Here is a 20,819-nt window from a genome sequence, read left to right as displayed (position 1 = left end):
TGTATGTATGTATGTATGTATGTATGTATGTATGTATGTATGTATGTATGTGTGTGTGTATGTCAGTGTCTGCAGATGTCAGAAGAGGACATCTGAAACTGGGGAACTGGAATTATGGATTGTTGTAAGCCACCATGAGGGTGCTGAGAATTGAGCCTGGGTCCTCTGCAAGAGCAACAAGTACTTTTAACTGCTGAGCCATCTCTCCAACCCTCTTTTTATTTTATTATTTAAACAAAAAATATTTGTACTTAAGATAATTAAGTTAATTCACCATATATGTTCTTCTTTTGCATATGTAAACTTCAAAGCTATAAAGAAACTGTCTCCTTAAATTTCAACTGAAAATGTTTTCAGCAAATGTATTACTTGGGAAAAAAAATCATTTAATTCTGAATACACATATCTGTGTAGGACATCAAATCAAATATACAGTGTGTGTAGGACATCAAATTGAAATGTATAGAAAGCCTCACAATTCAAACACCACTGCTCATGCTAACAGGACTGTGCTAAGAGAATACTTTGTTTTCCGGTAAGGTAACAAGTATCACTAGGTCCTTTCAGGGTTACAAACCCACAGTATAAGCTAGAGCTAGGGATGAAAAGCTGCTGTAGCACGTCTTCACGGGGGAGAGAATACTCAGCACATCTTTTTATTCACAAGCTTACCATACTCTGGCTAACTTTCACAAGGTATATGACAGTGTTTGGCAGCCCTCCCTAGGTGAGAGCGACCCCTCTCCTGGGTTGGGACAGTCAGGAGTCATAGGCTAAATGCCTGGGTGGCCTTGGTCTTGGAAGTATGACTATGAAGGCCTCTGTGGAGTGGCCGCTGACATGTGGTTCAAGAGGAACCACAGACAAGGTGGAAATCCCCGGTCTCTTCTCTCACTGGAACAGTGGTTACAGGTCTTGGTAATGAGTCTGATCTGCATATTAGAGGTGACTTATTTCAGGGGTGCAGCTCTGAATCTGGTGGAACGTGGTTTCTGGGGCATATTAGGGAAGTGCTCTGCCTTTAAGCTCCACCCCAAGCCCAGGCAGGGCAGTTTATGAGAGATTTGTTATCATTATTATTACATATGTTACATATGTTACATATACAGACATATGTTACATATAGACATATGTTACATAATTACATATGTTACAACAATAACATATGGAGCCATGCTAAGCACCTTTTACATGTTAAATGCTGCTCCAGAAATTTAATATGCATAACACAGTCTAATTTTCTGCATGATGTATACTCCTGCTCCACCTCAGAGAGAAGAAAACGGAAGCACGGGGAAGTGTTCCCTGGCTCTGGACTGGTAAGGGTAGGCAGTAAAAGCACTCCAGCCAGTCTGACCCAGAAGCCAACTTAACTGCAGCATGCGTGTGCTTAGAAACTGCCTGCTATGACTTTATCCAATGACACGTGTAAAGAAATGACCTGTCTAATGTGTAACACCCATGACAGGCGCTATAGGTGTGTACTGAATGACACACATAACAGATGGCTTGTGCAAGTTTTGCCATATTCACTAACTTAAAAATGTATTAAAGAAGACATACACACAAGACTGTTTTGCTTTCTAAGAAACACTTTCAAAGACTCCCTGCCAAATTTTTATGCCAAACTGAAACCTATCTCAGGAGGAGGGTGAATCGTGGGCGGATTTATCAGTGAGACTGTTAGCACACTAACGGGCAGCACCTGAGGGGTCTTGATGAAAGGTCGCTTGTTCTCACAATGCCACAGGTCCTTGGTTGAAACTACCTTCTCCACATCTCTGCTCTGTGTTAAAAGCACAGCCCAAGGACCATGCACGCTCAGCACACGCCCCAGTGTCCCCAGCCACGTCTAACAGTAGGTCCCACAACAGTCATTTCATGTGTGCATGGGATTTATCTTCCACCTCCTCGGTTTCCTCAGTAAAGCTCCACCCTAAGTGGTGGTTTAATATCCGACAACATCAACCTCACATAAAATATGACATGTTGACAGTTATTGTCAGGATATTGAGTTTACAGATGGGACACAGCTTGAACCTTCCAGCTCCACACCGTTCCTGGTTGCAACTTGTTTCTTCTGGCAGTAGGAGCTTCAAAGATCCAGACAGACGCTGCAACAACATAATGCATCTGCTGCACTAGAGATACTCTAAAAAGCCCTCTTAGCGTTTGCTTGCCTCTGGAAGCCATTAATAAGCATTTCAGCGGAAGAGCTACGATGCGTCACCTCCATCTGCGTCCTGTGTGCAGCAGTGTTCCACTGTGTGTGTAACGGGTTTCACTGTGCCATCTCTGGCTGGGCACACACCATACCTTGAGCTTGCTCACTCTCATTGCTTTCTCCCTTACATTCTGTGTTTCACGTTTCTTCATGGCAGCAACATTCTAGCTGACATCTTGGACCAGTCAAAGCTAACCCACAGAACCAAAGGAGTGGTCAAAGAGAACATGTCATGAACACCACAAGGTGTACTACAGAGAAGAGTTTCCATATCCCCAAGAAGCCCCTCCAGAAGCCCTGTGAAGAAGCTTCTCACTGGTAAATTAGGGGAGGATCATTAGCTCTAAAAACATGAACTTTTCTGATGTTAGTTTTCTGTGTGACATGACCGATTCACAACAATGTTACACAGTTTAATAAAGGGTCAAAGAGAAGAAGTCAAGGCTCTATGCACAGAGCAAATCCAAAGGCAAACGCTGCCCACCTGACTTTGATGGCTCCACACAAACATGCCAGCAGCACGCTCGGTGCCAGTGACACTAGTATAGTTAACATATGGTAAAATTAACACCTAAGTGACCAGTTTTCAAAATATTCATGACCTAACATATGGAAATAACTAACTTTATTATTTTTCAAACATTTACTAGTGTCTCTAGACATCTAAATGCCCTCATTTTATTTTTCAAAACTTAATGATGCAAAAACCTTTAAATAATTACATTCTTCTAACAGGATTAAAATCGATGAAGAAATCATACATTAAAATGTCTGCATGACTTTCTATCAATTGAAAAATTCAGAGTTCTCCATGCATAATTTCTGAAACACTGCAGGATCCTGTAGGAATTCTCCCACAGATAAAATTCTCTTAAGAATTCAGCTTTCACGAGTCTCTGTTGCAAATGTTTAAGCAATATAAGAAACTATAAAAGAAGCCTAAAAATGTATTTCTCCATGGTCAGAACTGAGTCATTCCAAGGTTTTATTTAAAAGATGTGCAATATAATATAAAAGTTTAGAAACAAGTTAATGCTTTACCTATTCATATCCCAAATTACTGCTTCTCTCCTCACGGCAAGATATGCTTCCTCAGGCCACTGTCTGCACATACAGTTCTGCCTTCTGACTGCGGGTGATGTTGTGAGCACCCAGCACTGTCAACATCTGAATGACTGCTTGAGGGAGATGCTGAGGCAGGGCTTGTCATGGAGCAATTCTGATAAATCTACCATTAAGGGTAGAAAACGGCTAAAAACATGGCCAGACTCCATTAATATACTTTTCACATCTCTAGCTAAGCAAGAAAAATTATTCAAACTATTTCAGTTTCAAAATCCTGTGTGATAGCAAACTGGTCAATAGAATTAACACACAGCATCACCATGCCAGTCTTTAGAAGTTACTCTCCAGTTACCATAAAGCTACTATGGCCGTGGTGATGATAACATAAGCTTTCATAAATGCTGGCTTTAGCTCAAAACTGTTGCTCCTCCCCAAAGCTAAACCAAAACAATCATGAATCCAACAGACAGGGATGTACTTATGAAGAGATTTGTAGACACCAAATACATTCTAAAAAAAAAAAAAAAAATCTCAGTTTAAGTTCATTTGTAGCATATCAAAATAAAGCAAACTGGGCTTTCTGCTTCAGTGTAAACATAAAAAGAATGGACAGAGAAACCTGGCTTTTATCACCAAAGTTTGGTATTATGAATAATAATCTGGTTCATTTTGGTTATAGAAACAATTTGTAATATAAGTATTTGATACAAAGGCATAATAGTGAATTTCAATGCACAGAAGCATTTTTAAACCGTCATTTCTCCTGCCTCAGTCTCAAGGGTGTGGGGACTACAGGTGTACCCCACCTGACTTCTATAGTAATGTTTTCAAGGGAAACAGATTTTATTTGTTCCCCGTTTATATTATTTTGATATCAAGGTAAAATCATTATCCAACAGATTGTTAGAAACTTTATGATATATATTCGAGAGATACTTAGAAATTACACAGGCAAATTCAGTCTGGTATAAATATTCTTAAAATTTACTTTCTTCAAGCAGCATTTACACTATTTAAAGATAATGAGCAACAGAAGAACTACCAAAAACTAAACTTGTTAAACTCTGCATGAACCATATAAACTAATGTTTTCATTTATTAGTTTTCTTAACTTTGTATGTATAAAATCTCTTGTAAGATGTAACAGACATGTAAAACTTGTACATTTGGTCTTATGTCCCACAATAAAAATTCTCTACAACTTTATTTTAAATGTATATGCTATATGCACATAAACGCACATGAAGTTAGGTGAAAGCTCTCACCATGCTTTCCTTGTGATAGCTTACTCATTATTCTTGACGGTGTCTTCCTATGTAAGTAGTCAGTAGCCAAACTGGCATCTGGGTGCTTACATCTTCAGATGGGAAGTTTTGGCCAATTGCCAGTTGAGAATCTAAACTGAAACTAAATCACCCAAACCTTGTTATGTCGTTCCCATGTCCACCAGCTGATAACGAGCAGTGACAGTAAGCTGGGAGATCAAGAAAATGCATGGTCTGCCTCCCTAAGCAGTCATATCATGTTTGAGAAGAAATGCTATGACCCAAAACTAAAACTTCCAGTATCTTCAGAGAAGAGCTTTAACTAGGTTCAGTCTACCCCCTAAGGGTCTCATAATCACCCAAACATATATATAATAAAGATGGTATTTATTTGACGATGCAATAATTGTGGTGATGTAATAATCATATTTTCAAAATACCCAGTAAGTTGTTAACTGTGTACAGCCCTCCTGTACCACAGAAGAAATGCAAGGTCACCCTGCAGACAGAGGCCATGACCAAAAATACCATCTTAGTATTGGGGAAAAAAAGGTCACCCATTCACAATTGTCACAAAAAACACTTCAGTTCTTCACACCAATTCCCTTCCCCAGTACTGAATTGGTGGCTGCTCTCTGGGGACTCTGTCAGTCCTGTACAAGCTCTGGCCATTAGTTGGTCTTTATTATTACTCGGTTCTGCAAACTGTTTTGATGCTTCTCATACTCATTAAAAACTTTCTGAGTATCAGCACAGTAGGTCCAAAATCAAGTGCACATATCTCGACAGCTTAAAGATCTCAAATCTCAGAGTCCATGAACAATCACACAGACGCACATCCATCTACCCATCCACCCAGTCTCCCACCCATCCACACACCATTCCATCCATACATCCACCCATCCACCCATCCACCCATCCACCCATCCATCCATCCATCCATCCATCCATCCATCCATCCATCCACACATGCATAATACATCATTCCACCAATCCAATGTTCCTGTATCATAACCTGAAATTGCTACAAAGGTACTAAGTAAGAGAGGCTACAGGTTGAATAAGCTTATGAATAAACCAAAAGAAATGAGTTTCAGACAGAGGTCCTTACTATAGTTAAGGACAGAACCTTAACAGAGCAATTATTGCGCACCAAAGAGTTTGCTCTCCCAGAAACAGGACATTGCACTGTTTGCTACTTTGTTAATTTTAAGTCATCCAAACCCTCAACAGGCACAGCATTTACAAACTATACGGAGAACAACAGAGTTCAGTCTTAAGTACTGGAGCTTCAGATGAAGGGTTCTTTTCTTAAGGGCTTTATAACATAAACCTCACTGGTGTGCATGCCTGCGTGTGAAGTATGCTGTGCAAATGACTGGATCATACTATAGACTCAAAAACACTGAAGCACAGAGTGTGGGCAGCATGCTGCATGAACAACTGGATTTCCACCATGAAAGGAAGCATACTGCAGCAATGTTAAGGGTTTTGAACCGGTTGATGACACATGGAGCCAATCTGAGAAGCCTAATTCACACCAAGAATTTTCTCTAGGTGAAATTACTTTTTCTGATCTGGTTTAATAAAGCCTACAAAGCGAACAGAGACTGGGCATAGACCATGGCTGTGGAAGTCCTCATGTCCCCAAAGTGCAGGGTCAGAGAGAAAAGCCTTAGTCAAAAGCAATGGCAGCGCATGGAATTAGCTCCCCCAGCCTCCAAGCCAGGCTTTCAGAGGAGAGGTACAGTTCTAAACATGTTCACTCACTTGACTGTTCACAGGACCATGGCTATAAATTCTCTTTTAATCCAGACACAAACCTGACAAGTCTCCCTGAGACAAACAAGATCATGAACATACAGAATGACTACTGCTAGCAACCCTACACAAGAAAGTTGCTTCATATTTCAGCAGGAGAATCCCATGCATGAGCTATACATGCATACCTATACCTACACATGCATGAGCTTATACATGCATACCTATACCTATACATGCATGAGCTTATACATGCATACCTATACCTATACATGCATGAGCTTGCACACTGATGAAACAGAAATACATGTACAAGAGTTTTAAACACCATGTCTTCTTTTTATAAATAAATAAACAGACCCAGAAATATGCCATTGTTTGACCAAAGTCACACAGTTATCAATGAGACTAAGACCCCTAAGAATATTACATACTACATTTACTGCAATGGAAAACCAAAACCAAAACCAAAAAAGACACCCAAGCCAGATTACACGCCTGTAATCCCAGCACTTGAGAGAGTCAGAGGGAGGCAGTCTCTGTGAGTTCAAGGCCAGCCTGGTCCACAAAGCAAGGCCAGGACAGCCTACACTACACAGGGAAACTGTCTTGGAAAAAAGACACCTTGTGGAGGATTAAGAGAAATTTCAACATTTTTTAAATTTTTATTAATTACACTTTATTCACTTTGTATCCCCTCATAAATCCCTCCCTCCTCCCCTCCCAACCTCACCTTCCCTCCCCCTTCTCCACGCATGCCCCTCCCCAAGTCCACTGATAGGGGAGGTCTTCCTCTCCTTCCTTCTGATCCTAGTCTAACAGATCTCATCAGGAATGGCTGCGTCTTCCTCTGCAGCCTGGTAAGACTGCTCCCCTCTCAGAGGGAGGTGATCCAAGAGCAGGCCAATCAGTTCATGTCAGAGGCAATCCCTGTTCCCCTTACTATGGAACCCACTTGGACACTGAACTATTTAATATTCATGCTAATATTACATTTTCAGATAGCCCATAAGCCTTAGAAAATGCAAATAGTATAATCCGTAAGGTTTGACAGAGAAAGACTCATTAAATGGAGTTTCCTAAAATTTCCATGAATTCACATTCATTTCTCTCTCATTCTTGGTTGTGTGTGTGTGTATGTGTGTGTGTGTGTGTGTGTGTGAGAGAGAGAGAGAGAGAGAGAGAGAGAGAGAGAGAGAGAAAGAGAGAGAGAGAGAGAGATTATCTAAACTGAACAGTACTGGAAAAACAAGTCTCACCGTTTAATGTGATAGAATGCATCTTTCCTCTCAATATAATATATAAGCGCCTGGGCAGCAAGAGACTTTACTGTTCAGATGTAAGAAGAAACTCTTTTTTCTTTCTTTCTTTTATTTATTGTTTATTAGTATTTATTAAATTTGTGTCCTGGATGTGGTCCCTTCCATTTATCCCCTCCCAATCTTACCCTCCATTACTCACCTCCTCCCATGCTCCTCCACTGATAGGTGAGGTCCTCCTCCCTTACTTTTGACCCTAGCCTATCAGGTCTCATAAGGACTGGCTGCATTGTCTTCCTCTGTGGCCTGGTAAGGCTGTTCCCCTGTCAGGGGGAGGTGATCATAGAGCCAACCACTGAGTTCATGTCAGAGACAGCCCCTGTTCCCCTTAGTAGGGAACCCACTTGGATACTGAGCTGCCATGGGCTACATCTGTGCAGGGGTTCTAGGTAATCTCCATGCATGGTCCTTGGTTGGAGTATCAGTCTCTGCAGGGGCCCCTGGGCCTAATTTTGTTTTGTTTTTCTTTTCTTTTGCCTCTGTTGTTCTCTTTGTGGAGTTGCTGTCCCCTCCAGGTCTTTCTAGCTCTTCCTTTTTCCATAAGGTTTCCTGTACTGTGCCCAAAGTTTGGCTATGAGTCTCAGCCTCTGCTTCCATACCCTGATCATAGAGTCTTTCAGAGGCCCTCTCTGGTAGGCTCTTGTCCTGTTCCCTCTCTTCTCTAGTTTGCGATGTCTACCGCATTTGTCCTTCTAAATGAAGTTTGAGCATCATCCCTAGGGTCTTCCTTGTTGTTTAGCTTCTTCAGGAGAATAGGTTTTAGTATGTTTATCCTACATTATAAGTCTAATATCCACTTATAAGTGAGTATACATACCGTGTGTGTCTTTCTCCTTCTGGGACACCTCACTCAGGATGATCTTTTCAAGTTCCCACCATTTGCCTGCAAATTTCATGATTTCCTTGTTTTTTATTGCTGACGAGTATTCCATTGTGTAAATGCACCACAATTTCTGTATCCATTTCTCAACTGAGGGACATCTAGGTTGTGTCCAGATTCTGGATATTACGAATAAAGCTGCTACAAACATGGTTGAGCAAATGCCCTTGTTGTATAGTTGAGCATATTTCGGATATATACCCAGGAGTGGTAAAGCTGGATCTTGAGAAAGCACCAGATTGATTTCCAACGTGGTTGTACAAGTTTACATTCCCACCAGCAACGGAATAGGGTTCCCCTATCTACCCATACACCTTATGGATGCTTGATTTTTGACAAAGAAGCAAAAACCACTCAGTGGAAAAAAGACAGCATCTTCAACAAATGGTGCTGGTCTAATTGGATGTCTACATGCAGAAAAATGCAAATAGACCCACATTTATCACCCTGCACAAAACTAAACTCAAGTGGATCAAAGACCTCAACATAAAACCAGACACACTAAATCTGTTAGAAGAAAAAGCGGGAAAGAGCCTTGAACTCATTGGCACAGGAGACAACTTCCTGAACAGAACACCAACAACACAGGCTCTAAGATCAACAATCAATAAATTGGATCTCATGAAACTGAAAAGCTTATGTAAAGCAAAGGACACTTGTCGTCAGACAAAATGACAGCCTACAGACTGGGAAAAATCTTCACCAACCCTGTATCTGGTAAAGGGCTGATATCCAGAATATATAAAGAACTTAAGTTAAATACCAACAAACCAAGTAATCCACCTAAAAATGGGGTACAGGGCTAAACAGAGAATTCTCAACAGAGGACTACGGAATGGAGGAGGAACACTTAAAGAGATGTGCAGTGTCATTGGTCATCAGGCAGAAACTCTTACAGCGCTGTTGGAAGGCACTGTTGGGTCCCATCTTCTACCTGCTTGTGATTGCAGAAGGGGTAGCAAACTAAGTGAGGGCTATGAAAATTTATCAACAATGAAGTTTCTGAATATGTAGCAACCCCTAGTCAATTAGAAATCAAACAGTGACAAAGGCCCCTGCTACGTCTTACTGCGGCACTGCAGCTCTGAACCCGCAGCGTGCGCACTTTGCACCGCACAGGCCACGCACGCAAGGCCCTCCACACTGCCGGGCACGTCCCCGTGCAGATCCAGACTGCAGCAGGGTTGCTACTGCTCACAGCCTTCTGTTCTTGGACAGCATGAATGCTCACGTACAGAAAACAGACTTTTAAGTATTTTTCTACCACCATTCCTCAGCATGTATCAACTTCCTGCGTCTTTGGAATGCACTGTGTCGCACTGTTTAATTTTTCATTGCTATCGGTGTTGCTGACGGGTTTTCAGGCTTGGGATTAGGCCAAGGTTTCCAGCATTTTCTGAGGTCTCTTAAGCTTCCTTCATCCATTCTGCATTAGGTAGTGATGTGAGCAGCATGCTCAGCGCTGATAATTATAAAATCAAACTATCCATTGACTCTGGAAAACAATAAATATGTTCTTTGTCCTGCAGAATCAAATACTCAACCAGCATTTAATTTAAAAAATAAACAAGTACATCCATCTCCTTAGTATGCATATTTGCTTTCATCTTTAATAAAAGAAAAAAATTACATATACATCAAAGAACTGTTGAGAATGTATTCATGATCATGACTTGTAGGCCATTTTTATATGCCTGTAAGCTTGGGGTCACACAAAACAGTCTTGAGTGGAAGGAGCCCTGAGTGTAAGGTGTGTGAGACGCCCCAGCTTGGTGACGGTAAGGGCTGTCCGCTTCACCCACAGCTGCACTGTATGTAGAACGCTTTTTACCCAGGCATTTCCAGGGTAGTGCAGCCTGCCTTTTGTTCATATGTCTCAGAAGAGCACTCATCAGGCAACATCTAAAATCACCAGAGTCCGTGAACAGACGACAGTGTTGGACAAGCCAGTGCTGTCGTGCACCAACACACCCATCACTTTCAGTCTCCAGAGTCAGGGGCTGTGAACCCAAATGGCATGCAACATTTGGCCACCTATTATTTTAAAAGACAAAGGATTATCATGCGGTACCAAGATTACGGAGTGTAAGACAGTTCACGTATATCGTACTGGTCACAAAGTGGCCATCTCAATGTTTTCTCTGCCTGTGTGTCCACAAGTGCATGTGCACACGTGCGCGTGCTCAGCAGAATTAGTCCAGTGTTTGAAAGAGCTCGATTACGCAGAAAGATCACAGACCTCTGTCACACACCGCTTACACGATACCACCTACCACATACAGTAAGAAGCAGCACAATAGCTTCCGTTTTAAAATCTTTCTCTTTTTTGAGAGAGGGTGTTAGTGTAGAACAGGCTGGCTTGGAACACACTGTGTATACACCCAGGCTCCTCTTTCCTCAGCCTCCCAACTGTTGGGATCACAGGTATGAGGCACCACCCCCAGCAAAACTGGAATTTAAAAGTTCAGTAACAACTTAACTTCCTTTTCCAAAGCACATGCAGCCAAACCAGAAACCTACAGCCATTCCCAGTGTGCCTATGAACCAGGAACAGATGGAAACAGAAATGAAGGATCCCAGGTCAATAAAGAATTGAAGGAAGACCCATCTTTTATCCCTTCTTGAGTAGAGAACAGTAATGACATTTAGGCAAAAGTTCTAACAGACAAGTCTCAGTGCTTGCATTCTCACTATACATGGCAAAGTCTGCCCAGTGTTACAGGAAGAGGGAATAACACAACATGCCCTCCCAGGATCTCAGGCAGAAAACAACCTCCACGCTCTTCGCTCTCGAAGAAGGCTTGTTTCAATTCAATGAGCAGTATAAACTGGGAACACAGAGAAGATATTTTAGCTAGAGGTATTAACCAGCAAAGACACAAGGAAGAGACTGAGTCAGGGACACAGGACAGACACCACGGAGGCCTTAAGATAACTGACATTTCACAGGAAGGAAAACTACTGATGTCAGAGAAGACAGTGTGGCAGAAAGCAGGAGCCTGGTGGACTGCAGAGGGGTCAGCATAACCACACACCCACCAACCTGAAGGATGCCCATTTCACTCTCAGCTCAAAACTTAACAAGTAACTCAGGAAGATATGTTAGCAATGCTGCTGGACACTCTTTTTAATTTTAATTTACTCATTTTACATCCCAGACTTAGGCCCCTCCCTCCTCTCCTCTCACTCCCACCCTCCTTTGTTTCTACTCCCCTCCTCCTCAGAGAAAGGGACCCCTCCCTCTTTATCCACCCCAGCCTCCCTCTTTACCCACCCCAGCTCATCAGGTCTCATCAGAACTGAGCATATCCTCTTCACCTGTGGACTGGCAAGCCAGCCCACCCACCCAGGGGAAATGATTGAAAAGTAGACAACAGAGTCCATGTCACAGTCAGCCCCTGCTCCCCTTACTAAGAAACCCATATGAGGACCAAGCTGCCCATTGGCTACATCTGTGTTGGGGACCTAGGTCCAGTCCATGCATGGTCCTTGGTTGGTGCTTCAGTCTCCACAGCCCACCCTCCTGGGCCCTGGTTAGTTGGCTCTGTTGGTCTTCTTGTGGAGCTCCTGTCCCCTCTGGGTCCTTCAATCCTTCCCCTACTCTTCCACAAGACTCCCTGCACTCATCCAATGTTTGGCTGTGGGTCTCTGCATCTGTTCCTGTCAGCTGCCGGGTGGAGCCTCTTAGAGGACAGCTATGCTAGGCTCTAGTTTCTCCTTTTGACAGTAGTGAGAGATGAGAATCCATCAACTCATCAACTGACTATAGGGAGAAAACACATAAAATGATGATGATTTATTTCTTTCTGGCAACTTCCTATTCTGCAGTGGTACATTTGGGAGAAAGGAAATGGTGGACTGTCAAATGTGGTCTAGTGGTGGCCACAGAGAGTTCAGAGAAGAAAAGAGGTAAGTTCTGGTGTTAGGCCACAATCCTCGGATTTATGGTGCTCCTCTGCTGACAATGCTCACAGATCACAACCCCCTTTTGAACATACACCTAAGGACCCTGAATGTTACTGGAGAAAGAGGGAAAAAAAAGTTTAATACACAGAACGGCTAGAAAATAATGGCAAACTAGTTTAAAACTATAAACGCCTACATTTATACTCATGAAGGCACCCTGAGACCACCAAACAATAGGGAGACAGCCCCACTCACCATCTCCTTTCACTGAATGATGCTCCCAGTATCAGGACCGGGTTACGTGTAACAGTTGTTGGCCAAGAAGGTCCCACGGGAACCCCCTGACAATAGAAAACACAGGCTGTTGCCAAGACCGTAGGTAGGTAGTGCTCCACAAATGACAGTAAGGCCTCCTCACTGACGACAATGTCTACACAAATCATTAAACAGGAGAAGCTGAGCTGAAGCTGTACAGAGGCCACGCTCTAGCGAGTGTCTTCAGTATGCTACCAATGAGAAATGGAAACATTCACCCAACCTCAAACCCTTGCAATGACAATGGAGTCCGTGAAAGAAATGCTAGGGCAACGGTGGCACCAAGCTTGTGTGAGTAACCAAATAATGTCTGGTTTGACTTAAGATCCATTCCACAAGATAAAGCCTATACATGATACTGCCTGGCTGACCAAGAATCTGAGAGTAGATGGCCCAAGGACCGAGAGTAAAACCAAATACTACTGATGGAAAGAAAGGAAGGAAGGAGGGAAGAAGGAAGGAAAGGAGAGAGGGAAAGAGGGAGAGATGGAGGGAGGAAGGGAAAGGAAACACCTAGCAGTAAAACAACAAATGACTCCCAATGATCCTCATAGGTTGCAGGCAGCATCAGAGACACTTCTTTCTGCAGCAGATGGAGTAAATACAGAGACCCACAGCCAGACACCACACAGAGAATCAGAAACTTTGGAACACCCAGTTCTATATGAGGTGAATTCATCAACTCCCTCCTCGCAGGGGTCAGGGAACCCTGCAAAATAGGAGGCAGAGAGAGCACAAGAGCCAGAGGGATGGAGGACAGCAAGAGAACAAGGTTGTCTAGACCAACATGGTCAACACACACATGAACTCAGAGTCTGACGCAGCTAGCACAGGGCCTACACCCAGTCCTTTTCATATGTATTATGGCTTTCAGTTAGTGTTCTTACGAGATTCCTAAGTGTGCAAACAAGTTAGTCTGTTTCTTGTAGCGTCTCTTAGGTTCTTTTTCCTTCCCTTTATTTTGTCCAATTCTAATGTGTTAGTTTTGTTTCATCTTATTGTGAATCTGGATGGGAGGGGAAGACCTGGGATGAACTGGGGGAAGGGAGCCAGAATATATTATGAAAGAGGGAAAAAACTATTTTCACTAAAAACCCCAAAATCTCAAATGAATAATGTAATGATTCGCTCCAGGCCTTAGTGAAATCCGCAACAGCCAGATTTCAAATGAGCAGTCTAGAATTCAAAGCTTAGATTACACACAACAAATGTCTTCAGGTAAACAAATAATGCAAAATATGCAAAACAATCAACAAAAAGCTTTGCTGTTTACCAGCAACACACCTTTCTAATGCTTCTAGTCAAATTTCATTAAAAGCAAAGGTCATTTCTTCCTGCAGGAACAAAAATCCTTGTTCATTTAGACTGAAGCCACCTTTACTTACGTATCATTAATCTTTTAAGCATAAGGGAAGCCTCAAATCAAAAATCACACCCATGATCTGAGTCCATTTTGCTCCTGGAAATCCCTGCACTGATGATAACACAGGGAGGGGCTGCTCAATCACATCACCTCTCCACTGAAATGCTGCAGCACCAGCTGTGTATTTAGCATGCTTATAGCATGAATTGTATATTAGAGACAGAGGAGTTAAATAAAAGCTATGATAAATTCTGAAAGTAATAAGTTTTTAATTTTCAGGAACACCACTCTTAACACAAATGGGCAGCAATTACATCATTTACAAAGTTTTACAAAAGTGTGAGTGAAATTTGAGATTCGATAGTACTTTATGAAGATGAAGCTTTTATTGATCTGATTCCACGTTCCCTTTTCTCTCTTTAAGACCACTAATCTTATTTCCAGAAAAGGGCAGCATCACATTTTAAAAGCATGCATGGTGCTGGCGCTTTGAGTCTCTCAGTACCAAACTATGCACAGACTGTGTCCTCAAAGACCGTTACAGCAGCAGAGCAGGGCAGCAGCATTAAGCAAGCCCCAGGGCTCAAAGCACAGTGCTAAAGAAAGAAGTTACACTGTCCCCAGCTTTTTAAGCAAGCTTCCACATGATAATTAGCACGACAGTGAGTAATTTAACAGGTGTGATCTTATGTGTAGCAACAATTCCAAAATATCTCAGCTCAAACCACAGTCATTTACCTGCTTTGTGGCCCCTACTTAAGGGGGTGGGAGGGACACAATTCGGAGAATTAAGAATTAACAGGGCATGGCACAAATGGAAATAAACAGGTTCCGCTGAAAGGAAACCAAATAACGAAGCTGCCGAGGACACACAGAAACCATTCGGACCCACCTCTTTGTAATGTTTGTGTGGCCCAGATACTAAAATACTGATATTAAGAAATCTGAAAACTAAAAGGAAATATACAGTAAATTAGGGAAAGATATTGCAGTCAAAATAGCAAAACATAATTAATGTCTTCATAAGAGAGCTTTAAGACCTTAAAAGTAAAGTATTTTTGCTTTGTAAATGAACTTTGCTTTTTTGTCTGAGTCGTAATGAAGAAGCCACACTTTGTGGGTACCCATTTTATCAATCATTCATCGATCCATTCATTCACAATGGTCTGGGCAGGGTTCTGTCGTAAAGAAAACTGTGCTGCTCACAGGGCAGTGAATCGAATTCTTCTCCCCCTGGATTTGGAAGAGAAAATTACACATTCCAAACAAATTAATATTGTGTAGCTAACTAACTAAGTAACTAACTTAATTTTTAAAAAAAGAAGCGACTTTGTTCTGGCTTCAGCTGCATCTTGTTCCTGCTATTCTTTTTTGCTTTAAAAAAAAAAAAAACCTGAAAAAAAAATTTTTTTTTTTGAAATTTTGATATGATATCATTCCTCCCCGACACAGACACACACTCCTCCAAGCACTCCAATAAAAGCTCTCCTTCATCTCTTTCAAATCCATGGCCTCTTTTTCTTTAAACAACAGTTGTGCTGTCTTTGCTGGTGGTGGAGGTAGTGTGTGTGGGGGGTGTACCTATGTATTCCTAAATACCTGTGTATTCTGTTTCTTGTCTGTGTACTTTCAGGGCTACTGGCTTTGGATAACCAACTGACCCGTTCTTCCCTGGAGAAGACTATCTGTCCACTCTCAGCAAAACCCACCCTCTTCAGACATCCTCACTGCTACTGTAGCCTCTTCCTTCTTTGTATTTATTTCCCCTTTTCCTGATCAGAGCCCCCACTTTTCCTATCTCCCTGATCCAATACCCTTCTCCTTCCCTTTCTGCGGCTCCCCAACCCCAGCAATAATCTCCTTATTCTCCTGGTTTCTGCATCTACTCTCAGTTATATACTCACACCTGAAGATGTGCAGTTAGGAAGTCCAGACAAGAGAGAACATGTGATGTTTGCCCATCTGGAGTACCTCACTTTTTCCTAGTTCCAGCCATTTACCTGAAATTTTCGTTTTTCACAGCTGACAGTATTCCACAGTGTATGTGTGCTATATTTTCATCATCCATTCACCTGCTGAAGCATGTCTAGGTTGTTTATATTTCCTAGCTGTCGTGAACATGGAAGCAATGAACATGGCTGAGCAGTGTCTGTGGAGTAGGGTGTTGTCCTCTGAGCAGATATTAGGAGTGGTATTGCTGGGTCAGATGGCAGACACATTTTTCAGCTTTCTAACGATTTGCACACTGATTATCACAGTGGCTGAGCCAGTTTGTAATCCCACCAATCATGAATAAGGGACATGGCCACATTCTCTCTACAGCATTTGTTATTGGTGGTTTTGTTGACCTTTGCCATTATGACTAGGATAAGATGGAATGTTAAAGCTGTCTGATTTGCATTCCCCTGATTGCAAGGATGATGAGCATCTCTGAGACAGCTCTCAGCCATTTCTATTTCTTCTGAGAACTCTTGGTATAGCTCTCAAGCCCATTTTTTAATGTTGTTTTCTGAAATCTTTTATATGCTGGGTATTAGTCCTCTGTCAAAACCGGCAAAGACTCTCTCCCATTCTGAGGTCTTCATCTTCCCTGGTTTGTTTTTCTTTCTTTCTTTTCCTACAATTTTGTTTTAAAGAGCTCTGGCAAAATTTTATTAAAGGAAATTTTCCTGGTTTACTTTTCACCAGTCTGTCCCAGCACACTGCTAAGAATATGAGAATCCCCTGGGCCAACGACACTGTGCATATGCTGTCGTATTATCCACACGCTGTGCACAATTCTGTACCACTGTCACTGTAGTGATGGACACCAGTTTTAGCAAGAGTGGCTCAGGATTCTATTTCAGATTTCCTCAGAGCTGGGCAGTTGCTGGTGAGGATAACCAATTCGCTCTGCCGTCTCTGCTCATCTTCAGTCTATATCCCAGCACGTACTTCCCACTTCTCCTAACAAGTTGGAGCCTAGAGCTCATCCACTCCAGAGACTTTTCTGTCTTCTTTGAGGCCACCATGTTCCTGCCTGAGGTGCAGGACTATCCCCAACCAAGATCAGCCACCAAGATGGCCAATAAGCAAGAAAGGAAGGAGCCCTAATTCTTGAGCAAACAGAGTCCCATTCAGGAAGTCCTTCCTTACACCTTATCCTATAGCTCCTCTTCCAGCAGCTCCAGGTTTCCAGTATCACAGCTGGGTTTGTTGCATTATGGAGCTGGTTTTTGTGCAAGGTGATAGGTATGGCTCTAATTTCACTCTGCTGCACATGGACATCAGTTTTTCCTTAGTAAAGACGCTCTTTTCTTCAGCGTTATGTTTTTGGCATCTTTGTTGAATATTAAATGGCTGAAGTTATGTATACTCATGCTTGGGTTTCCAATTTTATTCTAGTTCACATGTCTGTTTTCCTGCCAGTATCATATTGTTTTAATTACTCTGTATATATCTTGAGATTTGAAATAGTAATCCTCCCATCCTTGTTCTTTTCCCTCGGGAATTTTCTCTCTCTCTCTCTCTCTTTTTTTTTTTTTTTTGTGAGTTCATGTGAATTTTAGGATAGGTTTTTCTATTTCTGTGATGAATAGGATAGGGATTTTGATTGGATTGGACTGAATCTGCAAAATACTTTTGGTAAAATCATCACTTTCACTATATTGATTCTACCAATCCATGAGCATGGGACGCCTTTCCATTTCCTGGTGCTTAATCTGTCCCCTCAGAAATTTTAAGTTTTTCTCTGCAGAGGTCCTTCACCCCCTTTGTGGGTTTTATCCCTGTTATTTCCTTTCTATGAGGCTGCTGAGACCTTGAGTGTGTCCATAGTCTCTCCCTCTGTGTTTGCTGTTGCTGTCTAGAAAAGCTATTGGTTTGTTCCAGGCTGATTCTGTATCCTGCTACACAGCTGAAACTATCATTTCTACTAGTTTTCAGGGAGAGTTTCTGGGATCTCTTATGTAGAATAACCGTCTGCAAGCAGAGGCAGATAGCATCCTTTCCCTTTCTGTACCCCTTTAGCTTTCTTCTCCTGCCTTACTGTTCCAGCTATTGCTTCCAGCACAACACTGAAAAGAATCAGGAACAGTGGGCAGCCTTGTCACATTCTTGACTTCAGTGGGATGGCGTCAAGCTTAGGTCGATACTAGCCGCACTCCTGCCATTCTGTGTTTTTGAATCAGAGGAAAAGCATGAGACTCCCATCTAGCTGTGTCGGTGTTGCCTACGTGCTGCGGCTCTTCTCCCCTGAGCTACCATTCTGCATTTTCAATGTCAGATCATGGAGTTTGCATGGCAGCTGCTTACAAACATGTGAAAACATCTGGTAATAATGAATAGCTTCCTGAACTTAGAATAAAAATATAACATGCAGTAAATTTTATATTTGAAAACAATATTTCTTCTTTTCCTTCTTCTTTCTCAGTATTTATAAATTTCCTAGCTTTAAAATTGTCTCTTGAAGACTTTTATAAGGCAGAAGGAAGGGACCGAGTATATGCTCAGTACAAAGATCAGTAGAGGCTATTTTAAAGACACTTTACAATCAACAACTAGCCTGCATACAATCTTTATTTCAGAGCCCTTCCCAGAATGTTGGCCACAGTATGGAGGGTGGAATGTCAGACACTGCCCTCTCTGCCCAGGTGCACACAGACTGCTCCCACCCCACTGCTTCTCCCTAAAGAGATGAATGCCACAATCTAGGCCTGCACTGGGTCTGCCTCGCTGGGCTTGACAAAACAGACAAAACAGAGATATCACTGCTTCAGAAACCACAGTAATTCATAACAACTCCTGAAACTATCTTTGCAAAATGTTTTCTTTCTCAGTCTCTTAGTTTAACTAGGAGTCTATTTCTAGAAACAAAGATCCAAAAGCAAACTCTTACCATCATGGAAACTGTAGTGTGCCTTTACAGAATAATAGCTGCAACAAAACTGTTCCAATTTCTCTAAATGTCAAACTGGCAAGAAAAGGAAAATCCCAAATACCTATGCCTTCCTTCTTCCCCTACACACACACACACACACACACACACACACACACACACACACAGCAGCAGCCCTCTTTTTCTCATATATTCTAAAAGCTAATAATTTTTTACCATTCTAAAGTCCTTCCTATGGCTATCTTTATTCTTTTAATTATCTGTTTTGAAACAGTAATGTTTTATTTATTATTTAAAACAGTAATGTTTGCCTTTTGTAGATATTGCTTAAGACCAATGTAATCCTCAATATTAGTTCTCAGAGCAAATAGCAACAAGGGTTCTTATTCTTCGTCTTTAAGGATGGCCGGTTTTCTGTGAGTCTGATTTGGTGAATGAGACTGTGTTGTCACTGTCATACAGATTGGTGAGATTGGTGACCGCGAAGACTAGAACAAACACCAGTGACTCATAAAGAAAACTTTAGCTCCGCCGATTTTAATCATAGGAAATGTTGTCTTTCTATGTCTTTCTTAAATATGACAACTCAGGTGAAATGAAAATGCTCTGACATAGTGCTTGCTGCTTAGTACACGCAAAGCCTTGTCTTCTATTTCCATCACCATGGGAATGGAGAGAAAAAGAAAAATTTCCATTGGAAATTACTATCTTTCATTACTCAGCATCTTATATCCAAACGGCTAATGATCTGGAGAACAGATCATACAAAATGTCTGAGCTGCCCAAAGTGAGTGGATGTGTGGTGGACAAGGCCGCTCAGCAAAGTCACGAGATTATTCTGGAAAATGGAAGTTAGATATAATGTATAACGAAGAACTATGGCAAGGAGGAAGAGCTTATTTAAAATACTTATTTAAAGAACAATTATTTAAAATACTTTTACCAAAGACCAGCTCACTATGGTACTGTGTCTGGTATTGTGCAGTCTGTATGGTACTGTGTGAAACTAGCTATAGCATTAGACAGATGCTTGAAGACCTGTAAATGATGTAATTGCTACAACTTTTTCAAACCAGAACTTTTGGAAGAGCTTGACACACACACACACACACACACACACACACACACACACACACACAGTGAGTATAAATATATGTCAAGCTATTCTGATATATATATATATATATATATATATGGTGAGTATAAAAGATAAAATCTTGAGATAATTGCCATGAATTACCAAATCTCTGTAAGCACTGTCTTACAGTGCATGTTCTGAGAGCCCACAGGAAGCCTGGAGCACATGGAAGTCACATGAGTACCATCAATGTATTTTCCTTCAGTGTTCTTGTCATAAAGAACACATTTCCCTTCATTCATGCTGCTCACAGAACCTGTTTTAACTAACCAAGTGGGATGAACTCTGGGAAAGTTCAGAATCTAGACCTTGAAAAATCCAGCTTCTCAGAGGAGTACACGAAGGTCAGCTTGCCAACACGGGCAAAAGCAGGCAGAGGATGAGCGCTGCAGACCAGGCCTCCCAGCTTCTGTCCTCTGACAGAAGCCCACTTGGTGCTGGGGGCCTTCAGGCTGCCTCTCTGTCCTGAGCTCTTTAGGTGCTTGGATCTGTTCTGTGAAGACTGGTGAAGCCATCCATCTTCCAGAACACACATTTAAAATACCCAGTCAGGTCACTAGGGCAGGAAAAGCTCTGGAGTGTGGCTTTGATTTGCTCTGTGTGCAGGAGCTCAGTGACTCCAGGCTCCTCCCTCAGCATGTGTGGTGGGTTTGCTGCAATTCCTGATGATAGCCCCTCGCACAATCATTAGAAATTCATGGTGACAA

General features: G+C 41.9%; 1 protein-coding gene and 1 pseudogene across 1 annotated transcript in view; both read right to left on the bottom strand.

Moving 5' to 3' along the window:
* Zeb1 (zinc finger E-box binding homeobox 1) overlaps positions 1–20,819 on the bottom strand; it is a 164,886-nt gene that overhangs the window by 115,822 nt on the left and 28,245 nt on the right. The window lies entirely within an intron of this gene.
* Positions 16,550–18,287, bottom strand: LOC129692813 (60S ribosomal protein L30-like; annotated as a pseudogene).

The sequence above is a fragment of the Psammomys obesus genome, unplaced genomic scaffold (genome assembly GCF_907164565.1).
Source record: "Psammomys obesus unplaced genomic scaffold, mPsaObe1.curated_primary_1811, whole genome shotgun sequence".
Taxonomy (NCBI): domain Eukaryota; kingdom Metazoa; phylum Chordata; class Mammalia; order Rodentia; family Muridae; genus Psammomys; species Psammomys obesus.
The sequence above is the reverse complement of the archived record's forward strand: the minus strand, read 5'-3'. Positions and strand labels throughout refer to the sequence as shown.